The following is a 13,339-nucleotide window of genomic DNA, read 5'->3' as shown; positions in this document are numbered from 1 at the left end:
TGCCATACTCACCAATAAAGGCTGGGGTAAAGGAGGAGATAGTGTTTGTCTTCCCAGCAAACCTTTGTGCATGATAAGCTGTGCTCTCCTGGAAGTGGCTGAAGAGCTGTCCGCCAATAGGAACAAGAATGAGTTTCTTGTTTTGCTTTGCTTGTCTGTGCTTGTCTGGGAGAGAGTGAGTGAATGGCTTTGTGGTGCTGAGATGCCTTCGAGTTTAATCTACAGTAGTCCTTTTGGTGCCCAACATGGCACACAAAGGGTTAGAGATGTTGACAAATACAATTAGACCATGGAGTGTGCTAGACCAAATTTAAAGATATTAAAGCTGTTTCACTGCTAATTGGTAGGCTCCTGTGGTTGTTACTGGCCTTGCTTGCCTTACTACATATCAGAGTCCAGTGCTTATTAGTGGCTGCTTTTTTTTCTTGCTGTTTGCTCTACTCCCTATCATTTTACTTTGCTTTGCCTGGAGGTGTTTTGATAACGGCCATGTCCCTGGGCTGGCAGATGGCCCTGGTGACAGTGCTGCCCTGTGCTGATGTACTGGTCAAGTTGAGACTCCAGACCAAACTCAAGTCATCACTTAACAACTGACCTGTGGCTCAGTGCACACGGGAGCACATACACCTTGAAGCATCTGTGGCTACAGATAAGTTCCACTCTGGAGCGAGTATTCTTCAGAGTGTTTGTGGCTATGGAAAAGTCTGTGTCACAGCAGGTACACCTTGCAGTATCCAAGTCTATGGATTAGGCCATGCGAGTAAACTTTGAAATGTCCGTGGTAATGGATAAGACCGTGACACATCAGTGTCTGAAAGGACCTCTGAAGGATCTATTATGAATGAAAAAAAGCTGCACCAGAGCAGCTTTTTTTTTTTTTTGTACTTATACCTCAAAACAACTGTGAATATAGATAAGTCCATGCCACAGAAAGTATACTTCTGAGAAAGCTGTGGCCTGTTAATAATTATTGTGTACACTAGAACAGGTAGACCTCAAAGCATCTGTGACTGTCTACGTAGTGGACTGGATAGGTACACAACATGGAGAGTAGACTGTGAATCAAGGATGAGGCCATGCTGAAGCAGGTACACCTTTTAGGGACTGTTGAGAATGGTGTCCTGGTTTCTGCTAGGACAGTGTTGATTTTCTTCATAACGCCTGGTATGATGCTCTGTTTTGACTTAAGAAGAAAAATGCTGATAACACACTGATGTTTCAGTTATTGCTGAGGAATGCTGCACAGAGCCCAGGACATTTCATTTTTCAGCTCTTTGTGCTGTCCTACTAGCAAGGGGTTCGGGAGCACAAAGAGTTGGGAGGGGACAGAACCAAGGCAGCTGACCTACCCTGGCCAAAGGGATATTCTGTACCATATGACATGTGAAAAAAATATAAAACTGAGAGGTGCTGGCTGGGGAGCAGACTGCCAGGGACTGGCTAGGCATTGGTCGATGGGTGGTGAGTAATTATACAGCATTGCTTGTTTTGTAAATATATATTATTATCTTTATTGTTATATTACTGTCATTGCTCTACTATTTCTCTCTTCATTTTCTGTTTCAGAGTTCTACCTTTCTTTTTTTTTCCCCCAATTTTTCTCCCCATTGACTGGGAAGAGGAGGAATAAATGAAATGCTGTGTGGTGCTGAGCTGCCTGCTGGGTTAAACCACGACAGATGGACCAGCCTAGACTGCAACAGGGATGAAGGGAGGAGTTCATTGCAATGCTAAACTCTTCAGCCTCATCCAAAGGGATGTGGGGTGGAGACTGTACTGAGTACACCTTTCAACTGTTGTAACCCATGATTTGAGTTGTTAGAGGAAATCCTATAGTCCACTCAAATCAACAGAAGCCTCATAGAAGGTAATACGAGACCCGACCTGAGCTGGCTTTGGCATCCACACATCATACTGCCTCTTCTGTCCTGAACAACCACCATAAGAGACAGAAGCTAAATCATGGACTAAAAGAACACAGTAGACATTTTATGACTTTTTATGGATGTTTCACAGGTGTGGTTCATAGGGGAATCATACATGTGTATTAATTGAAGGGTGATGATTAACAAAGATATGTTGAAAAGTGTAGAACCTGAACACGATGTCAATGATATGGGAAAAGGGGTGGATATCAGTGTAGGTTTGGCTGAGATAGAGTAAATTCTCTCTGTAGAGGCTCATATGATGCTGTTCAGGATTTTTGGTGATAACAGCTTGATGTTTCAGTTGTTGCAGAACAGTGTTCATACTGAGCCCAGGACTGTTCAGCGTCTCAATGGTGCCCTGTCAGTGAAGGGGTTGGGGGTACACAAGAGTTTGGAAGGGTCAGCAAGGACAGCTGACCCAGACTGACCAAAGGAAAGTTCTATACCGTATGGCATCATACTCAGAAGTAAAAGCTGGGATAAAGAAGGAGGAGGAATGAGGGGGATGTTTGGAATGACGGTGTTTGTCTTCCCAATAAACTTTTACATATGATGAGCTGTGCTTTCCTGGCAATCAGCTGTTCAGCTGCTTCCAGGAAGCAGGAAGCAGAAGCAGCTGAATAGCTATCTGCCAAAGGAAGGTAATTAATTAGTTCCTTGCTTTGCTTTATTTGTGATTGTGGCTTTTGCTTTACCTAGTAAATCGTCTTAATGCACACATTCTCACTTTTACCTTCCTGATAGTCTCCTCCATCCCACTTGGGGAGAGTGAGCAAGTGGCTGTGTGGTGCTGAGATACTTTCAAGGTTAAACCACAATGTTGTAAAGGTGATGAATTCTATGAGCATTCACATAGTGCCACAACAACTCATAAGTTATGGGTGAGAGTTATATTCTTGATAAATGTGTTTAATATATCCATTCAATCCAGGGGGACACTTGCATTCCTGAATTATAGAAAACACAGAAACTACAATTTATGGATAGTTGTGCCGTACAGTCTTGTGTAACATTCTATACTGCATCAGTATAGAATAGTTCTTTAACTATTTAACTAACTTCTCTGTAACATTCCAGAAATTAAAGTGTGTCTTTTCAGTGCATTCTGAAACATCACTTGTCTTGTTCCACACTAGCCTGAAAATTTTTCCTTGGTGGACAGTGCTTTGAAAATCTCTAACCCAATTTAGTGCTTTCAGTTGTTTATTCCTGACAATATGTAAAGTTTAATTCTTGCCATTATGTTGTGTATGGTGTACTTACAAGTGCACTAAATATTGCGTGTACCCTCACTTTTTGTTCTTTTCCTGTCATTGATAGGATCAGAGCTGGAGAAAATGAAGCAGTCACATCCGAGCACTGCAGCTCATATGAAAGAGTGTTGATATGCTTTAGTACTTGTTCCCTGTGGCCTTCTTCACTCATTAATTTTCAAAGCAGGTAGCAAGGAAGACTCTGCAACAACAGAGGTCTGTGGGTTAGATGTTATTGTGGTGTGGCTGAAAACTTTCTGAGAAAAAGTTCTAATTAACAGAATGATTTATTTTTAAAATAGATTTTACTGTATGTGACATACTTTGGAGAATAACATTCTGGTCACCAAACTGGGAGAAAAATGGATTTGATGGATGGACCACTCACTAGATAAGGAATTGGCTGGATGGTCGTACTCAGAGAGTTGTGATCAACAGCTCAATGTTGAAGTGGAGACTAGTGATGATTGGCTTTCCTCAGGGATCGGCGGTGAGACCGATGTTACTTAACAGCTTTGTAGGTAGCACGGATAGTGAGATCAAGTGCACTCTCAGCAACTCTGTAGATGACACCAAGATGAATGGTGAAGCTGACACGCCTAGAGGGAAGGGATGACATCCAGAGGGACCTGGACAGGCTCGAAAAGTGGGCCATTGCCAACCTCATGAAGTTCAACAAGGCCAAGTGCAAGGTCCTGCATCTGGGTTGGGACAGTCCCAAACACAGGTTGGGTGGAGAATGACTTGAGAGCAGCCCTGCTGAGAAGGATTTAGGAGTGTCAGTTGGGGAAAGATTCAACATGAGCCAGCAATGTGCACTTGCAGCCCAGAAGGCCAATTGTATCCTGGGTTGCATCAAGAGAAATGTGGCCAGCAGGTCGAGAGAGCTGATTCTGCCCCTCTACTCTGCTCTCATGAGACCTCACCTGGAGCACTACATCCAGTTCTGGGGCCCCCATCACAAGAAGGACATGGAGCTGTTGGAGTGGATCCTGAGGACGGCCACAAAGATGATGAGAGGGCTGGAGCACCTCTCCTATGAGGACAGGCTGAGAGAGCTGGGGTTCTTCAGCCTGGAGAAGAGAAGGCTCTGAGGAGACGGTATAGTGGTCTTCAGGAAGAGGCCCTACAGGAAAGCTGGGGAGGGACTTTTGTAAGGGCATGTAGTGACATGATGGGGAGAAATGGTTGCGAACTGGAAGAGGGTAGATTTAGATTAGGTATCAAGAAGAAATTCTTACTGTGAGAATGGTGAGACACTGGAAGAACAGGCTGCACAAGAGAGGTTGTGGATGCCCCCTCCCTGGGAACATTTAAGGCCAGGCTGGATGGGGCTTTGAGCAACATGATCTAGAGGGAGGTGTCTTTGCCTATAGCAGGGGGTTGGAACTAGGTGATCTTGAATGTCCCTTCCAACCCAAACCATTCTATGATTCTATGATTCTATGAACACTGTTCAAGGAGCTCATGATCAACTTTGCTCTTACTGAGCACTGAAAAGATATCTTCAGTCATGTTTCTTTTTCAATATAGATTACCAATCTCCATTTTTTATTTTCCTTCACTGTTTTACTGATATAATCTGGGGTTTTTGTTTTGGGAGGCTGAGATTCATTCCATTTCCAAATGCGTGTTGGGGTCATCTTCCTCAACATCAAACTATTGCAGAAGAAGAAGAAAAGAATAGCTACTGAAAACTTAATCAAGCGTCCCACAGTTTTTAAGATCTTTATCTTCTAGGTAAACAATCCTGTGTGCTTCTTCCTGTGCCTTGACCCAAGTATGATGAAGAGCAAATTAATTTGCAGATACAGAAGAGGAACAAACCTATGTAAGAATTTTTTTTTTCTTGTTTTATTTCTTCTTAAAACAATGACAAATTGTTACAAGCTTTTATTAAAACAGTGGCATTTTTTTTAACCCAGATTTTTCCATCTATATCTGCAATGCAAGTCCCTATCCTGAATTTATGAAGAGTTAATTTTGCTCCCATTAAGTGGGCAAGTAGACCAGGCTATCTGTGGCACAGAGGGTAATAAAAGAGGTTGCAAGTTTGAATAAAATATGCCTATGGTTAGAGTGCTGTATGCCACTTGATATTCTGGAAGAGCATCTTATGTTGACTTGCCACAATCCTGTTTCTCTTCCCCTCCTTTCTCAGGCATTGGTGTTATGCAGCCGAGTAGGAAAGGTTAGAGGGCTGATTCAGTAGAAAACTAGCACTACTGAAATGTAGTGCTTAGCTGAATTAAGCACATTTGAATTGACAGTTGAGTTCCTATGCAGCCAGACAGAGATAGGGCAAGAACAGTTAGCCCAGGAAGGTGAAACTGGCTGCTAAGCTCTTTTTGGAACTGTACACTAAAGCAGGACCAGTTGGTATGAAGATAGTCACCTTCAGGTAATAGCAAATGACTTCTGCGCAGTAACAGTGCTAGCCTTGCAATTGAATACCAAGAGGTGGAACAAATCCTTCCCCACCTATGGCTGAGAGAAGCCTTGGATGCTATAAAAACAGTCCTTTTTAAGTGTCAAGGAACTCAAAATCAGTGTAATTTATGTGTACATTTTCATGGTTACACAAATGTCTCAAGCACATGTTGCTGCTAATAGGCTGTAATGCAGTGTTTGCCCTGCCCTGGCTGCCAAATCAAACCATTCCCTCATGCTGTCACGGGCATGCGTGACCTTGTGGTGGAGTGGATCAATGAAGAGTAATCAGTTGAAATTAAACTTGGAGTAGAGAGTGAGGCAAAGGTTTATTTTATATATTAACAGCATTTGTCTGGTTGCTGAGAGATTGGCCCAGCATGAAGGAGAGAAGCAGCCTGTCTTTCACTGTCAGCACCAGTTCACACTGTGGATCTTCAAAGCAAGTTGAAGCACAGGAGCTGCAAGGCCTCTGTCTAATGCCTAAGCAGAAAGCAGTGAAGCCCCATGTGAGAAGATAGGAATGGCTTTGATGGCACAGATCCAGGGTCCACCATGCTCTGAGACAGTTAACTGTGCCAGAAGGCAGCAGAACTGCTGAGCAGGGCACAAGGACAACATGACATATTCACACAGGATGGGGCAGGTGAAGTTCGTCATATTTCACCACCATGACAGTGGTGTGCTATGGACCTCAGAATGAAAAATGAGACAAGTACCCTCACAGAATCCAGCTACTGAAATCCGACATGGCTGGTCTGTTAGAAACATCAGTGACTTGTTTTGCAGTGAAAATCAAACTCATCTTACTTGCTTTGAATCAGTGCCTTGATGGCACTTGTTTCTTAAAGAAGAAAAGCATGTGAATGAGTCTCTGACCACCTTGTCCATGCCTGTTGCAATTTTGTAGGCCAGTATCACATTTCCCCTCTAAGCTACTTCCCAGGCTCAGGCTTCCTGGCCAATTCAGTCGCTCCAGTTCAGACATAATTCAACATGTGATAATTCCATTTATTTCCTCTATTCTGTCCCTCAGCTACATACAATATCCACACCACAGATGACAGAGTGAAGAGTGCTGTTTTACTCCCAGTTATTTTCCCAATACTTCCCAACATTTAATTCTTCTATTAGAATTATGTTTTTTAATCCGCATCTGTTGATGTTTTCGTGGAACTTCTTGTAATTCAGTATGGCACTCCAGAGTGATTACAGTAGTTTTATCACCCATAATTGCATAAAGCAAGCTGTTTTTTCTTTGTGCAGCTCACTTTACAGTTATTTATACTCAGTTCATCTGTCAATTCATTGGTTAGTGTTGCAAAGTTCTTCTGCAAGTCTTTGCAGTCTGCCAAAGTCCTTACTGTCTTGACTAACTTTGTGTCTTCAGCAAACTTTTATTCCTCACTGCTTAAACCTTTTCAGACCAGCTATGAATGTGCAGAACAGGTCCAGCACAACACTGGTAAGCTCCCTTTGTTGTGAAGACCAAACATTTTCCTGCTGCCCTTTGTTCCTGTCTGGAAATCCAGGTAGACTGTATCTGCTCTTGTCCTCTTGTTCTTCCTCTTCCAAGAACTCCAAAAAGCTGTTAAGCCCAGACTTCTCTTTACAAAGACTATAGTGGTGTTTCCTCTAAGGATGCAAACATTCCTCAGTGATGGCTCTGGCTGTAAGTACCAGTAATTGGCTAAGTATAGATATAAGTATATATATTTGGCTTATGAGACCACACTCTCTTGGACCCTAAAGTACTTGCTTTTAATAACTGATTAAGACATTGGTTTCTGGAACTCAAGTGCAATTTCTGCAAGAGGTAATGTCCAACTGTTACAAACTCAGTTATTTTATTCCTGAGTTTTCACTGTAATCCTTGTTGAATGCCATCAACAATTTTAACATTTATTTTATATTGACTGTAGACGTGTAACACATCTCTAAACGTGTAGCTCTCCTGGGAATCGAGCACTGTCGTTTTTCTCAGTATCAATAACTTTCTGTAGACTTAGAGACAAATATTTTCCAAGCATTGTTTGCTGGCAGGACCGGTATAACAGGATGACTATGTAGTCAGCTCACTGTTAACTAGGCCAGAGGAGGTGGAGATACACTGGATATTGGAAAAAATACTAGTGATTGTGAAGGGTGCATTGAGTGCCCTGCAGAAACACTGTGACTTGGATCCATGAGGCCTAACCATTCCAGTGCCAGTCAGCATGACACAAACTTCACAATCATTTAAGTGTGGCTACAAACAGCTTCCCTGTTAGCCTAGCTCTGTGTGACGGGGGGAAGGAGGAAAGGTATGGTCCTGTATGTACATGGTGGTAGGTAGGATTGTAGTAGTGCTAGAGCCTGCAAAACCTGCAACTGTTGATGTGATTCAAACACTAGAAAAGAACCAGCTCAGGTCTGCCAAGATCTACCTGGGATTATCTATCTGGACTAGTGCAAAGCCTTTGACATTGTCCCACACAAAATCTTTGTTTCTAAACTGAAGAGATATGGATGTGATGGATGGAGCATTCAATGGATAAGGAGTCGCTTGGATGATCATGCTGAAATTGGTGGAGATCAGTAATGAATGGTGTCCCTCGGGGGTCGGTGTTGTGACTCAGCACCACACAGTTGTTTATTCACTCACTCTCAATGAGTTGGAGGAGAGAATTAGAAAAAGAAGTTAACGTTTGGATTGACATAAAGGAAGTTTAATAGGATAGAAAAGAAAGGGAATTATAATAATTATAATGAAGATAAAATAATAAGCAAAACATGTGATGCAATCAATGTTGTTGCTCAACACCCACTGACTGATGCCTAAGCAGCAGCTCCACACTGCCAACCAACTCCCCCCAGGTTTACTGCTGAGCATGGCATCAAACGGAATAGAATTTCCTGTTGGCCACTCTCCCTTTGGTCACTTATCTTGGCTGTGTCCCCTTCCAGCTCTGTGCAACTGCAGCCTCCTCATTGACAGGGAAACACAAGAAGCTGAAATATCCTTGGCTTTGTGTAAGCACTGCTCAGCAAGAACTAAAACAACAGTGTGTAACCAGTATTATTCTCATTCTAAATCCAAGATACAGCACCATACCAACTACTAGGAAGAAAATTAACTCTATCCCAACTGCAAACAGGACAGTCAGTATTGGGACTGATATTATTTAATGTCTTTGTTGGTAACGTGGACAGTAGGATTGAGTGCATTCTCTGCAAGTTTTCTGATGACACTAAGCTGAGTGGTGTGATGACATACTAGCGGGAAAGGATGCCATCCAGAGGGATCATGGAAGACTCAAAAGGAGGACTATGCAAAACTTATGAAATTCAGCAGTGATAAGAGGCAGTCCCAAGCACAAATACAGACTGGGTGATGAGTCAATTGAGGACAGTTTGTGGAGCAGGATTTAGATCTGTTGGCAGATGAAAAGCTGGACATGAGCCAGCAGTGTGCACTTGCAGCCCAGAAGGCCAAAGTATTCCGGGCTGCATCAAAGGAGGGGTGGGAGGTGGTTGTCCCCCTCTGTTCTTCCCTTGTGAGGCCCCATATGGAATACTGTGTCCAGGCCTGGGACCCCCAGGGCTAGAAGGGTGTGGAGTTGTTGGAATGGGTCCAGAGAAAAGCTATGAAAATGATCAAAGGGCTGGAGCACCTCTCCTATGAAGAAAGGCTGAGGGAGCTGGGCTTGTTCAGCCTGGAGAAGAGGAGGCTATAAGAGAAAGCTACAAGAGAAAGAGATACTCCATCCTTGGAACTGTCCAAGGCCAGGTTGAACCTTGGCCTTTGGGCAACCTGATCCAGTGGGAAGTGTCCCTGCTCATTTCAGAGGGGCTGCCACTGGATGGTATTCAAGTTTCCTTCTAACCCAAACGTTTCTGTTAACCTGTGATGCTATGATCTGTGCTGTTACTGAATTAATAAGTTCTATCAGGGCCAAGTTCTAATTTGTGTGCTTCAGCAGAGAGGCTGCACACCTGAATGCAAATAAAATTACGATTTTCCTGTGTTTCTTGGCTGGACATGTCCAGTGACATCTCTCAAAAGCTGTTTTCCTGTCACATACGCTGCCAGCTGTTGAATGTAATGTGAAGCTGCTTAACACTCACCTGGGTACTGTGTTTTGCCACAGCAGACTCCAGAAGACAATCCATGTGAGAAAACTGGTGCAATCCCTGATGAACCATGATATCAAGAACCTTAAGGGGACTGTAACCCACAGGCAGCACCTTTGCAGGTAAAATTTGTTGCATCTGGTCTCCATGGGATTGTTATTTTGGTTGTGAAGGACAGGTTTACAGCAAAAGTTATGTAAATATTTGGAGTGCTCTACCAGCACAGTTTGCTGGCACTGTGCTCTTCACGTGGGCTAAGCCTCATTCGTTTGTTTTGAATGTATTAATAATATGCAGTGATGAGCATGAGTGAGTACCTATATAATGAAGCAAGAGAACCTAGTGTGGGAGGAGAACAAAAGTCTGTACGCAACCAATCTGCATTAAGGAGTTAAGAGAAATGATCTAGTAGGGTAACAACTCTCAGATCTGGCAGCTGGTTACCTCCAGCCCCAAGACAGATGCATGAAACCAGACAGCTGTATGGGAACTGCTGTCTATGACTGATGGCATTTGATCAAATATTCCATCCATCAAGCAACAAGTGTTCTGCCTGAGAGCATGCATGAGCTGGCACATGTGAGGGATGACTGCCTATTGCAGTTAGCTGCTCCCTTTGTTTCAGTGACTGCAGTTCTGCTTTTTGCCTCACCTGGAAGAAGCAAAGTGCTGGGAATTGTGTGGTCTGCACGTCTGAGATGAATCTTTAGTGCAGTCCATTTGATTTACTCCAAGTTAGGGTGCTTGTCAGCTCTCTGACCACATAGAAGAGGAAAGCAGTGCATAGAAGTACTTCTGCAGTGACCAACCAACGGCATTCAGATTTTGTCTACACTGGATCTGAATCTAGAGCAGTAAGTACTTCTAGTGCTGTGTTTTAGCAATAGTATCTATGCTGCTCCTGGCTGAATGTCCGTGAGGGTGACTGCCCTATCACTTATCCTTATGTACTGTGGGATGCAGTAGAGAAAATTTGTAATAGGCCTAGGTCTGCATTTTGGAGCACCTAGAAAACTAACGCAAGAAAGCAAAGGACATGCTTTCCTCTTTGGAGAGGCTGGCCTACTTAAAAAATGAAAATGAAAAGAACAAACAAACAAAAAATACACATTAGCTTATGTAACTAAAACAAAAATAAATAAAAGATACAATGTAAAAGGAGTTTCCAGAGGAGTCTCCTATGACACACATTTACAAAAGGCAGAAACAAGGGGAATAGAAAGAAAACAAAAGAAGCAATAGATGACTCAGAATAGTGTGGGCTGGGAAGAGAACACCATGCTCTAGTGCTCACTGGCATGTGGCTGGCAGTGGCTCAGGACCAGCATACGCTTAAAGCTTGAACATGCCTGACCTCCTGACATTTTGTCTTGAATTCCCAGTCAGGCAAATCCATCTTTTTTTTCTGTGTGTGGATGAACTGAGTGATGTGTTCAGTCTAAAATATTAAGGACAAGACAAAAATTCATAGCATGTTGGATGCAAGTGATTCTGTATTGCATTCATATGTTGGCTTTTTTGGGTTAAATCATTGTCTCACATGTAATTTCAGCGGTACAACGTGTGCCAACTTGAAAGGCCAGAGGTGGCTGTGTTTATAGAATCATCACAGAATCATAGAATGGCTTGGGTTGGAAGGGACCTCGCAGTTCATCAAACTCCAACCTCTCCTGTTGCAGGCAGGGCCATTAACCTCCATATCTAGAACTAGACCAGGCTCCCCAGGGCCCATCCAACCTGGCCTTGAACACCTCCAGGGATGGGGCTGCATTGTGGTGATGCAGTGGATGAGCTCGTGTGGAGGATTCCGTTATTATGAAGAGGGATTTGATGGTAAAATTCAACTGTACAATGAAATTATGGAGGTGCTCTGTCATAATTTATGAATACTCTGTTGTGTATACTGGGCTGGTTACCTGGAAGCTCCCAGTGTGTGGTTAAATTGGCAGCCATGGAACAGACAAGGAAAGACAAAAGTGCCTGAGAGTACAACACTCCACAGTAAATGCCTGAACTGCTGCTGGGCTATGGATGAGTAACTGAGTCTGAGGATCCTTGTCTAGCTGCTACTATCCTCCTGCATGGGTTTTGGTTAGCAGGATTGGCCATGGAGAGCATGATGGCATCCTCTAAGGCACTGCTGGCAGGCTGCTTGTCAGGGGGCTGTTTGGACCAGCGTCTCTGAAGTGTTCTTTAAGTTCTTTACCAAGAGAGTGGTGAGGTGCTGGAACAGGCTGCCCAGAGATGTCGTGGATGCCCCATCCCTGAAGGAGTTCAAGGCCAGGTTGGATGGGGCCCTGGGCAGCCTGGTCTAGTATTAAATGTGGAGGTTGGCGGCTCTGCCTGCAGCAATGGGGTTGGAGCTTCATGACCCTTGAGGTCCCTTCCAACCCGGGCCATCCTATGATTCTGTGATTCAGTGATTCTGTGAAAAGTGCAGTTGACTTTGCTCTGATTTGCTACTGAAGGATGTAGAGTTGTCTTCAGCACAGACAAAACTCAGCTCAAGGTGATCTCTACAGGGTTATGCCATGTAGCAGTAGCCAAGCAGGTGCTTATAGAAGGAGGGACGGTAAGAGAGAGAGAAGAGGAGGTCATTTCCGCACAGCTACATTCACTTTGGTAATGCTGTATTTTCATTCTGATTATTCTGATTATTCATTCTGTGGGCTCAGGTGGGCACTTAATGAAAATTTTGGACCTAGGACCTGGGACATTGTGGAGCAGAGCCAGAAGTGGGGAAATGGCAGTGCCCAGCTCTGCTGCTAAGGATGGCTGCCACTGCCTATACCTCAACTCAGGATAGCAAGATTTCAAATAAAAGACATGTTAGCAGCCCTGTTGTTTCAAGATCCTTTTCTCTTTCATTCTGAGTTTAAGTTTAAAACAGTATGTGGTATGAATACCAACCACAGAGTTCCTTCTTGACACAAAACACCAAAAAATAGACCTATTGAATACACTTGATAAATGGTGCCTACAGAGCACTGTGGCCAGAGGACCATTCTGGGGGGCTTATTTACCTACTGGAATCACCATAGTGAGGACTGAGCTACCTGAACTCAGTGCCTTTGTGTTGGACTGGTCAATCTCAGGTTTCCTCCCAGTTCCTTGGCACTTGAGCAGGGAGACAAAACACATCTCTGCCTTGGTATCTAAACATTTGGTAGATAGATGGTACAGAGGGCAGCTGCGTAAGTCTAGTCTGAAGCTTCCCTTATTCCTCCTAGAGCACCTTCCTTCCACCATTCTAGGAGAAGCCAAAGCTGCAGCATTTAAGTTGGAGGTGCTGGTGCCTCCTTGGCTTTCTGTGCAGGGTTTTCCCCTGGTGCAGAGCCTTCCCTGTGAACATGCACTCTCACTTTTGCATATTAAATTCCTATCAGTAGAAGACTTATACATGGATATCATAGTCCCCAACATATCTGCAGAAAAGGAGCAAAAAGCATGATGTGGGATCATGGCTTCTCACACAGCAGTCAGAGATATTCTTTATCAGCCAACCTGTATGCCCGAGATCATACTGGTGATACTTAAGATCTGTTGTTCATCAGATGCATCTCAAGGGAAAAGAATTTTAAATATAGAATCATGTTTGGCCAAAAACAGCAAAAA

General features: G+C 43.6%; 1 protein-coding gene across 1 annotated transcript in view; it reads left to right on the top strand.

The window, feature by feature from the left end:
* Nucleotides 1–4,585: 4,585 nt before the first annotated feature.
* S100Z (S100 calcium binding protein Z) overlaps nt 4,586–13,339 on the top strand; it is a 26,878-nt gene continuing 18,124 nt past the window's right edge. Inside the window, exons 1-2 of the mRNA XM_010725538.3 lie at nt 4,586–5,012; nt 9,745–10,578. The gene's annotated coding sequence lies outside the window, so the exon portion shown is untranslated. The remainder of the gene's footprint in view (nt 5,013–9,744; nt 10,579–13,339) is intronic.

Source organism: Meleagris gallopavo, chromosome Z (assembly GCF_000146605.3).
Source record: "Meleagris gallopavo isolate NT-WF06-2002-E0010 breed Aviagen turkey brand Nicholas breeding stock chromosome Z, Turkey_5.1, whole genome shotgun sequence".
In the NCBI taxonomy this organism is placed as follows: domain Eukaryota; kingdom Metazoa; phylum Chordata; class Aves; order Galliformes; family Phasianidae; genus Meleagris; species Meleagris gallopavo.
The sequence above is the reverse complement of the archived record's forward strand: the minus strand, read 5'-3'. Positions and strand labels throughout refer to the sequence as shown.